Source organism: Parasteatoda tepidariorum, chromosome 1 (assembly GCF_982258835.1).
Source record: "Parasteatoda tepidariorum strain Cologne lab strain chromosome 1, Ptep-v5.0, whole genome shotgun sequence".
Taxonomy (NCBI): Eukaryota; Metazoa; Arthropoda; class Arachnida; order Araneae; family Theridiidae; genus Parasteatoda; species Parasteatoda tepidariorum.
The window spans coordinates 132,695,921-132,708,753 of NC_141755.1; the positions used below are offsets into that span (position 1 = coordinate 132,695,921).

General features: G+C 29.6%; 1 long non-coding RNA gene across 1 annotated transcript in view; it reads right to left on the bottom strand.

Moving 5' to 3' along the window:
• Positions 1 to 12,833, bottom strand: part of LOC147816991 (uncharacterized) — a 101,402-nt gene that overhangs the window by 80,941 nt on the left and 7,628 nt on the right. The window contains exons 2-3 of the long non-coding RNA XR_015429759.1: positions 10,309 to 10,571; positions 6,560 to 6,609 (exon numbers count right to left, since the gene is read on the bottom strand). This is a non-coding gene — a long non-coding RNA (uncharacterized LOC147816991). The remainder of the gene's footprint in view (positions 1 to 6,559; positions 6,610 to 10,308; positions 10,572 to 12,833) is intronic.

A 12,833-nucleotide genomic window follows, 5' to 3' on the forward strand; every position in this document is an offset into this window, starting at 1 on the left:
TTCTAAACTAAGTTCAAAATATGAAAAGATAAGGAGTTGACATCACTACAAATCAATTACGTGAATAAATTGATAAGTTGAATGTATAGTTTAATAGTAAACGGCGCAAGGAAGTTGCTACGGATCTAATCACTAACTTTATTAAGTAATCAATGCAACAAAATCAAACAGTTTTAAAAACCAAGTCTTGAACAAAAAAAAAAGGAGGGAACGATTACTATTCTACGTCTGAGTCTGTAAAGTTGTAGATACTTAAATTCTATCAAATTTTGCAATAGAAAATAACAAATTTGTTTTCAGCTAATTTTCAAGTTCTGATAGAGCTTTCATAATGAAATATTTCATAAGGGCTTATGATTACATTCTGGAAAGAATGTGTAATAAAATAAACAGTGCGTTTTTAAAAGGAAACGTTTAACTTAAACTGAAATGTTTCATGCATTAGATTTTGTCACAGTGGTCGGAATTAACTTTCGTTGAATAAATTTAATGTGTAAACAATAAGGAAAAAAAAACTCCTTAAAAAAGCACTTCAAGCACTTTTAGTAAAATATCATTTAACTTTCAGATATCTCCAAAGCCTATCAAGGTAAATGAATAAATGTTCAATTCTTTGGATCATTGTCGAGGTTGCTGAAAGCTGACAAAAATGACTAAGATTAAAATAAAGGGCGTTTTTATTTGAGAAGGTTACTGTCTTTAGCCTTTAAAGATTAATAATGATTCTTCTTTAATTATTATTTCGAATATTAATTAATAACAATTCTTCTATCTGCGGCATAAAATTGAAAGCATTATTTTCTGACAGTATTGCGCAGAAAATAATATTCAGGAGATAAATACCAGGTAAAAAATATACCTAGTTATGTCAAAAAATAATATAAATATTAACATTACTAAAGAACTTTTTGGTTGCTCATCATTTGATTTTATTTGTCTTTCTAGTAAAATATATTATAGAAACAAAATTCAGTGACAAGTATAAATGTGCAATCATAAATAATTAATGCAGTTGTTTATGATAAATTGAATTCTAATTGTTACAAGTTTATTGTAATATATCATTCATTTTTCATTTCATAGAATGAAAAATAAAAGCTGGCAAGTTATTAATTAAGTAATAAGAAAATGTTCTTTTAAAAACATTGTGAGCAAACAGTAAAAATCACAAAATTTTGTTTCGAAAAAATGTTCTTAACAATGATAAATATTTCTGTTGTTAACCATAAACTTTTATTCTTATTATTGGAGTTCATATTAGAAAATAAACTATCTCATAAGTTTGATTACATTTTGAAACCCTTCTTCGAAGATTTAATTGTTTTTTTAATGTATAGTGAAAAAAATATTTTTTCGAAATCTATCAATATTTTTCCAGAAAACGCATGAGACCCGTATCCACAATATTTGTCCGGAGGAGGGGGAGTAAACATGAAATATATTTTTTTTAAAATAATTTTTCTAACATTTATCCGCAACATTTACTACCAAAGGAATGTACAATGCCTTTAACTTTAAAAAGGAATAGTATTCACCTATAGTGTCGTTCATGTTTTTTAAATAAACGACAAAAGCTTTACTGTATATTATCTACTTATCAGGATAAGTTATCTAACTTGGATAAAATCTCACCACTGACAAGAAAGCTCTGTTAACCTGGGAATAAACTTTTATTCAACTAGTTTGACAATGCAGACTATCTTCTTCATATTTATAAATTATATAGTCACACCTCAAGCAATTTGATGTCGAAAATGTCGTCATGCCAATTACAGCAATTATGCAATAGTTCACAATGTCCATTGCAGCAGTGGTTAACATGTTGAACTAAAGTTTAGCTTTGATATCGGAAGTTATTTTCTTGAATATAATTATCTAAAAACATTATTCATAAATAATATTTTGTTCGTAGCTTTATAATTGAATTCAATTTTATATTATTTTAGAGGGAAAACTAAAGCAATTTTGTTTCAAACAAGAAAAAATTATTAAAATGTTCCATATTAAAGAATTATATCTGTCTGAAGCTTGTGGAGAACTTGAAGCAGGACTTTTCTTTGATAACAGATATCACTACGAAATATATAATCACGCGTAAATAAGGCTACCAATAAAAATTCTAAAATATTTTTTTTAATGGTGTAAAATTATCCAGTGAAATAATCTAATTTCAATATTAACAAATATCTATATGTAAGGTAGGCATGTAACATTTAAAATATAAAAAATAAAACATTAATTATAAAAGATTTTTAAGACACTATCCATTTTTAAGCTTGTTCAAGAATTAAGATCGTCATACTCTGTAGCAGAGTTAATGCAGCACAAATTTATTTATTTTGTTTTGGAGATAAAAAAAAAATCCAAACACGGGCTCTGCAGATAAGTCTTAGAATATTTTTTTCTTGAGGCTTTAAATCAATTCAGTGATTTCTATAGTTGTTGTGTCACAAAGCATACATGAGACAGTTCGAATGTTTTACAGTGAATATTTTAAAACTTTCAACAGGAAAGCAGTCAGGCCTTCGTGAACACCATTTAAATTACATGAAATCGATGTGAATTTACTTGGGATCAAATTTAATTCAGACCTTATAATCAAAAGATTTAAAAGCAACTACACAGCACCAAACTCAAACGGCATTACGCACCCAAGAGGTCAGAAAATGAAATTGCGTTTAAACCAAATTTTTTTCAAGTAGCAAGAGAGCTTTCAATTTTGAGGTTCCTATCTGTAGGGGAAAATGGAAAGAATTTGCAGATGAAAAATAACACACAATTGTGTGCCTCAACTTCTCAACCCTCACGTTCTGGTTGTACACACAAAAAATTTTTCCTTTTTTTTTGTTGAAAAAAGTAACTATTTTTAAACATATGATAGATGGGTTTGTTAATGTTATTCATTTTAGCATAAGTATAGAGGAACTTTCGGTAAAAAACCTTTCTCACCAAATAGCTTCATCTAACATAAAACAGCGATGGTTTATTTTTGACGCAACTCTGGTTTTTTAAATTTAAACATTTTATTCCACCTCCGAAATTTCGAGATTTTTCACTACCTTTTAAATATTCTAACATAAACTTTACTCTAAAGTCTTATATTTTAAAATGCTGACTTTAGCAGAGGTGCCAACTTTCCAATTTAGCTATCAGAAATCAGAGCATCAAAATATAAACGGAATATAAATTAGAGCAATTTTAAGGTGTATATACAACCTAATATGATAAAGGTATATAATTTTAATAAAATTATGCACGGATTTACTATTAAACAAGAAATAACATTTAGATAAAAAAGAAACTATTTTAAAAATTATGTAAAGTTGAAACTTTATAAGATGGTAAAATGAAATGGAATGAATTTTCAAGGTCTTAGTTCATTAAAAACTAGCCTTCACGGTTTTTTGTCATGTTGCACTTGAACCTTAAAAAATTTATGATCCAGCATCAGTTTTAGTTATCCTTCTAATATGCTCTTCCATAAGGAGAGAAGTTTAGCTTATTGGAAGGAAATATAAATAAAGTTTCTTTCTCTTTTTTATAAGTTTCTATCAAAACATTGTTTTTTCTTACTTGTAGAATTGTTTGAGGAGTAGAAAAAAATCTCAGATTAGTTGCAGACCATAAAAATTTCATAACTCTTTGTAATGGAGAGGAAAATAAGCTTACTTTAAACTGCTTATTACGGAAATTCTTAAAAAGTATAAATTTTATTATTTGAAAGTAAGACAATGACAATGAAAGCGTAATGATTGCGGATAAATTGTAATTGTTGGCACCCCTGCTTTAATCGATATAGACTCGAAACAAAACTACAACTTTCTGAGCTTGTTTTGAATAGAAAAAATAAGGCATCACACTCGTAGGGCACCACAATCTCAGCATGTCCGCAACCACTGAACCACAAAAAGGCTTTGACAGTTAAATGATAGAAGTGTGCTTTATCTTTAAATAAATTCAGAGCTTCGAAATTTGTAAGTTAAAAACTTTAAGAATAACACTATTTTGAACTGTGGCAAAATCGTTCTACGAGTTGCGTGATGTCATTGTAGGAGCTTATTGTGAAACGCTGTTACAAAAATATAACTTTTATTCAAATGAGGAATAGATGTTTAGTACTACTAATGAATAAAGCCACATTCATTTCTAAAAAAATTGGGGCCCTTTTATTAAGTATTTTAATTGAATATAATTCATAATAAAGAGATTGTAGACACCCTAAAAATAAAAGTGCCATTTAAATGGCGGTCCATTAAGGGCTGGAAAAAAAATTCCCCTTTTTCTTTGTTTCACAATAAGTTATTACAATTAGGGTTTCTAACACATGATTCGGAACTCCCTTTTTGTTAATGCTTCGTACCTTCTCCCTAAACCCCTTTTAAAATCCCCAGAACATATGCCTACAATATTCCAGTTTTATCATCTTAAAATACCACTCAGAAGTATATGGACGTTTAAAATTGCTTATAATCTTATCATAGATGCAGTTACAAATGAAGGCAACAGAAAATACAGAAAAAATTTCAAGCTTAGAATATAAATATTCGTTTCAAAATTTTGTTTCGAAATATATTTTTCTGTACTTAATTATTTCTCTTTCATTATTAAAATTCGATATTTTGCAGTCGATCAAACTCTAGTTTTTAGATTGAAAATTTGGCCCAAAATTCGGTAGCTTTTGTTTTCTAATCGAATGTATTAAAAATAAAAAAGTATCACTTGAAAGAATAGGATTTTCTGAGCATTTATCAAGCAATGGATAAGTTTGGAAGTGAAGTATTTGCAGCTCGGAGACAAAAAATTTTAAAGAAATTTAATTTGTGTAGGTGCAATACGCATCGCTTTTTTTTATATTTTTTATTTGGTTTCAATCAGAGCAGAGGGGGTTCTGAACCTTTTTCCTCCTCATCTCCTGAAAAATTCCACTTCCTCTTGAATGATGAGATGGAGTTACTCAATTTTCGCAATTACTTTAAAAAAAAAACTATTTAGACAGTAAATACTACATAAATTGCCCTAAGCGCGAGCGTAAATTTAGATTTAATTTAAAATTCATGGTAGGAGAAAATAAAACACAAGAATGTATAAGATTAAAAGATTGTAAGAGGTAACACAATGCTTGAAAATTGAAAATGCACAACAGATTAAGAAGTTATTTAACTTTCAGTCGGAAAAAATTATCTTTCTATTCAAAATGTAAAACTTTTACTATCGTGTCTACTTTTTACAGATTTAAAAAAGTGTCACACAAATATAGCTTTACGCCACTGATTTTTTTTTCTTTCATAGAAATACAAACAATAAACTACTGATTATAAATGTAATATTTTTAATAATTATAATAAGTTTATTCATATTATAATAATTTTATTCAAAAATTAACCTTTTAACGTTAAGGGTAATGCCATCAAATTAGTTCAAACTTAAGCCTTACTTTTATTTTAAACACATGCCTAATTAAAGTAATATTTGTAATTAATATTAGTTTTGATTAATTTAGTTTAATTTAATTACTCTTCCGACATTTACAAGAAATACATAAGTAATTTCAAATTCTAATCATTCCTATTTTAATAAGTTAAATTCGTTTTATAAACAATGTTTCTCAGTTACATATGTTTATTCTGAGAAAGCAAGAGCGTTTTTTTGTCTGATTCTGTAACTTAATTAGATATTTGAAGTAGTTCCTTTAAGTCAATATGATTGACAGTTAATTCGAGAAATTCTGATCATTACTATAACTTTTCATATATTGGGATAACTTTTTCATATTAAATTGTAAGCTGTATTAAATTGTAATCTATCAAAAGGTACCCTCAGATTGTCCCGTATTTTAAATCTTTACCCTGATATTATTTATCCGAATTTGATCGATGTATGAAAAGTTATCCCCTAATATATCACTACTAATAAATATTCAAACAATGAATGTTTACCCATAATGAATAGTTAGTTTTCGTTTGCAATACGAAAGAAGATTGTTTCGATGCTTTTTTTTTCTTTTTTTTTTCTGCTTCTAAATGGCTTTTTAAATAAATTTCGCTGCATTTAATACATTGTTACGAATTTGAGTTATCAATTTTTGAAGCATTCAATTTGGAACGATTCTATCGTCATTTCACATTTATGAATTTTTCAACTCCTTTTATTTTTAATACATTGTTATTACGCTTTGCGAATTTCAATTTCGAGTAATTACTTTTTGACATGTTCGGTTGAATAATGATGTCACGTCATTCAGGGATAGTTTTTTCGGAAGTTACTTATTATACGAGAGTAAGGAATTATGATCAAGTCCGTTTGATCATGGGCCGCTGGAGTCAGAAAGTCTCGTTTTATATAAATATGTGATACCATGGGTCGAGAAGGGAGATATATGTGATCATGGTTTGATAATGTCTGGCAAAATGGGTGCAATCAAGACTATCGAACACATGGATCAAGACATATTGATCAGATTAGGTGGAGTTGACTGGACATTTGAGCTATGAACATTACGACATGATACATACGGGAAGCACTGATACAAAAATTTCTAAAAAATAATCTGAAAATGTACTTATCTATTTCCGGCCCTGTCCACAATGACGTGCAACTTGCTGTTCCTGTCTGCAAGACAAAACACCAAATATTACATTAAAAAAAACTTATAGAAAAAATAACAAAATCCATTTTAAAATAGGGTTTCCATTTGGTTTATTTAAAACTAAGGAGAAAATAACATTTTATGTCCTGAACTTAAATAATTAAACCGTTGAAAAGCAATTCAGAAAAGTCTTTCGTAATATTTCATTAAACAATGCATATACAATATAATAAGTCACAAACAATTAACAGAATAATTCCACGTCATATCAATCACTTTCAGTTTGAACCGTCCCTCCCCCTACACTCGATTTTAGTAAAATTTGGTGGATTTGGAAGCACATCATGAAATAATTCATGTAATTAAACTTGGAAATTGTGAACAATAAACTTATGAAAAACTGTTTTCATTAAAAAAAAGACAAACTTGCAGAAATATAAGTGGAGGCTACTTTTTTCTAGAGATGTACTGGTGGTCACTAAAATTTTGCTGCGTCATATTAAATCTTCTACCCAGCCAGTTCCAGGTAACCAGCAAAGATTTTTAAAATTTGGATTTATCATCCGGCAATTTCCGGTTATATCCGGGCGGGTATTAAAATACATAATATAAAAAAAGAAAAATATAAAATATTAAAATATAAAAATCCCATAATTCTCTATCGAACCAATATTTTACCAGATAAAGCTCTAAAGCAGGGTTTCTTAACCTGTGGTTCATGGACCCCTTAGGGGTCCATGGGTCATAATTTAGGGGTCCGTTAACTTATCCTAATTTTTAAAACGTTTGGATCAATAATATTTAAATAACGTTGACTTTTTTTCTAAACGGTGAAAATACATATTTGAAACTAGGTGATCGAGATACCCTAAATTCAGTGCGGACAGCACACAGCCCTCTAATATCCCTGTCATATTTTTAACAACCTCCACTAACCGGCATTCAGTTTGCACGATCAGGGGCAACCCCCTGATGACGTCCGCTGTGCTAGTTTTATCAACCCCTATCAAGCTACGTGCATTTGACACCTTGTCCAGGTTACTAGATCTAGAAGTTTTTACTAAGAAGAAAGCCCAGTTTTTGAAATCTGGAACATTAACCAAACTTGTATTTGGTATTTCGTGAAAACCTCTAGTTGAGGCATTACTCAAAGTTGCATATCGTATTGTCAAAAGCAAGAAACCGCTTAGTATTGGAGAGACGTTAATTAAGCTTTGTGCGCTGGATATGATTGAATTAGTTTGTGGACTGGAACAAAGAAAAAAACTTGAGGATATTCCATTATCAAATGATGTGATACATTCAAGAATAGTTGAAATTTCTTTAATATATTGAAACAGATCATCGATAAATTGAAAGCATCGACATTTCCCTTTAGTATGCTACTGAATGAAACTACAGACATCTCGAACTGTAATTAACTTCTTGTTTTTGTTCGTTGCGTGTCTCACTGAGGAATTCTTATTTTATGAGTTTCTTTTGCGAACTACAAAGTCGGTTAATGTTTTAGTAATGTTAAATGTTTTCTTTACCAAACACGACTTCGACTGGAAAGAAAAACTTCACTCTCTTTGTACAGATGCAGCACATGAGATGCTCGGCAATAAATCTCGTTTTGCCCTATTGGTAAAAAGTCTCCTAATAGACATGCACTAGCTACAAAAACTCTTCCAACCAGCTTAAAAGAAGTATTATCAATAGTTATTAAAACTGTGAATTTTATTAGAAGCACGAGGACAGGTTTTGAAACGAATTTTCATGTAGGGGACAGAAGTATCACTTTTTCTAGAAGAAAAAGATAACCCACTCTGCGAATATTTCAAAAAAAAAAAAAAAAAAGAAGATATTTTTAACCATGTGAACAATATAAGTCTTTTAATTCAAGGGCCTGATATTACCATTATGGATGCACCTGAGAAATTACAAGCATTCTTTTTGAAAATGCCACTTTGAAAAAATAGAATTCAAAATGAGATATATGCAAACTTTCAAATGTTGGACGAAGTTCTTTCAGAAAATGCATCTCGGTAAGATAATTTATTACTGAATAACTTAAAAAATGGAATCTGAACACCTGGAGGTACCTCAAGTTTCCTGTAAAAAATATTTTATTTTGGATGAGATAAATATAAAAGATGAGTTGGGAATTCCTAATCCTTTTCTTTGTGATATTGACTGTATCGATGATATAAACCTTGCTAAAGATGAGCTTATTGATCTTAGAACAAAGTTCTAGGTAAAAATGGATTTCAATTCAAAAACACTCGGAGAGTTCTGGTCTTTTGTGAGAGAAGCCTACTAATTGCTTGTAAAGCGAGCTATGGCAACTATAATTCCGTTAGCTACAGTGTATCTTAACGAAGCCGGATTTTCCACACTTGTGACAATAAAAACTTGTGATTGAATGTTGAACATGATATGAGCGTTGCTTTGTCGAAAACTATCCCTCAGTTCAATTTATTAATTAAGGAACAGTAGCAACAACCTTCACATTAAAAATTTTAATTTTAAAAATTTTGTGCTCTTAAAATAATAAATTAAATGTTTTCTAATAATTGATGTTGTTTTCACAGTTATTTTTTCCCAGGGAGGGGGAGGGGGTCCGTGACTCCTTAAAAAATTTTAAAAAGGGTCCATTGTGAAAAAAGGTTAAGAAACATTGCTCTAAAGAGAGCTATTTTGCACTTATATAAATAAAAAAGAATATTTTTTTATCATTTTAAACTAACACAAAATTAAAATTTATGATAAAAAAAAGTATTGAAATACACAAGATACTTTATTTACTTCGAGCTGTACAATGGGGTATAGGCAACGGTCAGGGAAACATCCCTGAAGAGGATCCGAAGAAGTGCCATCACAATTTTGATCTTTTGCAGAGGGGATGGCTCCTTCGCTTTGGTTGCCCGATAACCTGCGCGTGAAGTCGAGCATTTTACGGTAGAGCAGTTTAACGAGAACAGATACCGTGCTCTCTCGGTCCCTGCGCAGGTTGATCAGAATGACCACCCACCCACTTACTGACCGCAGCCAGTAAGGCTTGACTTCGGTGTTCAACTGGGAACCACCATGTCTTTACTATCAGTTCACTGCGGGACTTAAAAACACAAGATTAAGGAAGTTAGTATTAGTATAAAAGGTTATAAAGTTAAAGAAGGGGAAAAAATACAATATTGGGACATTTTGAAAACGCAAAATACTTTTCCTTATTTAGCATTTATTTTGAAACATTACATTTTTTAGAAAAATCGGCTGAAAAAAAAATTTAACAAAAGGGGTAAAAAAGTCATAATATTTACACTTAGATTAAAATTCTATATACGAATATTTTCAATTAAAAAAGACCGAACAGTGATGGCTCAGGGGACACCGACCACACTGCTGATGTTAAATATCCTCTGTGGTAGACGGATCATGGGTGAGAGTCCCCTTGCCATCAGGCTAACTGTGGGAGTTTTTCGAAGTTTTCCGAAATCATGAAAGGCAAATGCGACTTAGTTCCATCAAGAAGTCCTCCACGAGGGTAAATTTCTCCCAATACTTGATCCAGGAGTTCTCTTTTCTTCTGGGTTGGATTCAAAATTACATGACTACGGAGTTGAACATCAGTATTCTTAAACCCAAAGATTTAATGAGATAAAATTAAATCAACGACGATTATAAAATAAAATAAAAATAAAAAAGACCACAATAACAATTAATAAATCAATACGAGTACTTACAATGCCCAGTAAACTAATTCCAGATTAGATTGCCAGTTCAATCAGGTTTCCGTGGTACCTCGTGAAACTGTTCTGCAGTAAAGTGTTCTACTTCGCACACAGGTCGTCAGGGCTACCAAAGCAGAAGAGCCACCCCCTCTGAAGAGGATCAAAATTAGGATGGCATGTCTTCGGATCATATTTCTGATGTTCTCCAAAGCAACAACGTTTCTTTAGTAAGTCTTGAGAAGCCCCACTGATAGTTCCAGTAAAGGCGTTAATACCTATAAAATACCAAAACATTTTTATAATTTTTCAATTGTATGATAGACACACACACACACACACACACACACACATATATATATATATATATATATATATATATATATATATATATATATATATATATATATATATATATATATATATATATATATATATATATATATATATATATATATATATATATATATATATATATGCATAGATATATACATAGATAAAATATTGTATGATATCAGTGATTATTTAATCCGTGATAAAACCAATTTAAAATGAATAAGGGAAAATACGATTCATTCGAGGGAGGAGGGCTTTTTTCAAATAAACTACATATATGCAAATATGTAAGAGAAACATCTAAAACAATGGTATCTCAATTCTTTGAAATCAGATTTTAGAGTGATTGGGGTAAAAAATCGGATGTCCAGGTCAAAGAATAAGTTTCCCTGGCAAAATCCTCAAACCTTTGGCCCACTCTGGACTGTCGTTAGATTTGTAAAAACCTAAATAGACATAATCTGCTACATCCCTGTAATCGGGAAACAGTAATAAAATCATTCTTGAAAAAACATTAGTAAAGACAAAGTTCGCACACTTTCATTTAAAACACAAAACAACGTTTTTCCACGTAAAGTGAACAAAATTCCAATTCAAGTTGTAATTTTTTTTAATTGACAGCAAAATAAAGAGCTCCATTCCAATCGTTTTATGTTCGTTTAATTAAATGAAGCAATTTTTTTTCTATGGACGATCTGGATTTGTTGAAACTTTGAACAGCTCTTTCAAAAAAAAAAAAAACAATTTTTTTTTTGAAATATCAAAAAGTTAAAATGGAGCTTCTAACTCTAGGTGTGTCACCCTAAAGATGGTTAAGTATAATTTTATTTTGGTATTAGTTACAGGAAAAAAAAAGGATATTTATAGTATCAGACTTGCAATGTAATTTTAGATACAACTAATAGAAACAAATTTTAAGTAAACTACAATCACTTTTATCAATAATGAGCTATATGTTTATTTTAAATTTATAAAGCTTTGATTGAATTTATTTAGCTAAAAATGAAAATTAAAAAGGTATTTGGGGATCTTCCCGTCGACCTGTCAGCGGGAATGCGCAAGTCATTTGGTGCCATCATAATGAAAAACAATTTCCAAGTATTCTTAACACATTGATTTTATCAAATAATAAAATAACAAAAAACTGTAAGTGTAAAAATACGCAATAAAAAAGTGTAATAAAAAGAATCAAAACAAAATAAAAACCTCTATTTTTCCTCACTAAACTTTCAAAACTAACTCGCGTAGTCAAGGATTATACACAGAAAATATGATAAAATTTGGTTTTTTGTCACGGAAGCTACCTTTTGGTGATAATATCGGTTTTGGCGAAAATAGACATGATAATCCCAGGATACACAGAGAAGTGAAAGTATTAAAAATTAGTTTTAAATTACAACGGCAGCAATTAAAAATTACAAACTCTTCTGTTAAAAAAAATTACATGTTTAGCACATCTTAATCGGTATTGGTGTTATAAAAATATTAATTTGCATATTCGTATAGTACATCTATAACTAACAAATTCGTGTATTAATCATTTCTGAAAAATAAACTGATTGTAATACTAGACTCTACAATTTTAATTTATTTCTGAATCTAGTTATCAGTAGAACGTAATTGCTTCAACAAAAACATTCATTAAATTCAGGAACTCTTTTCGAATGTTTTATAATAATGTAAGACATTCAACAAATATTTACTGTAAAACTAAATGGAAAAATAGTAAAAAAAGATCGTGAAATTGACGGTAAGGAAAAATCAAGTTGGTACCTAATATATACGTAACTTATTATAAAAAAAAGACATTATCAGAAAAAGAACATTAGAAATAAATAACAAAGTTCATTTAAAGCTTTAAATTGGTATTAAAGAAACAAATATAAAACATAGCTTATCATGAAAAAAAGAAAGAGTAAAATTCACAAACGCCGTTCTGAGATTTCTGATGTGACGAAAAAAAATCACGTGGAACAGATCTTCAACTGAACATTTATTAATGAAAAATAAAATTAAGATTCAACTCTTCGAATTAGCGGGTAGTGTAATCTGTGTTATATTTGTGTAAACTAAGTGCTTTAACGTCTGTGTGTTTTCTTGATTTCTAGATTTTTCAGTTGATATTTATAACAATGATAAAAAAAATGGATTTTACATTAAAGTTTTGATATAAGTAACCAAACAAAATCATATTTTAAATATTT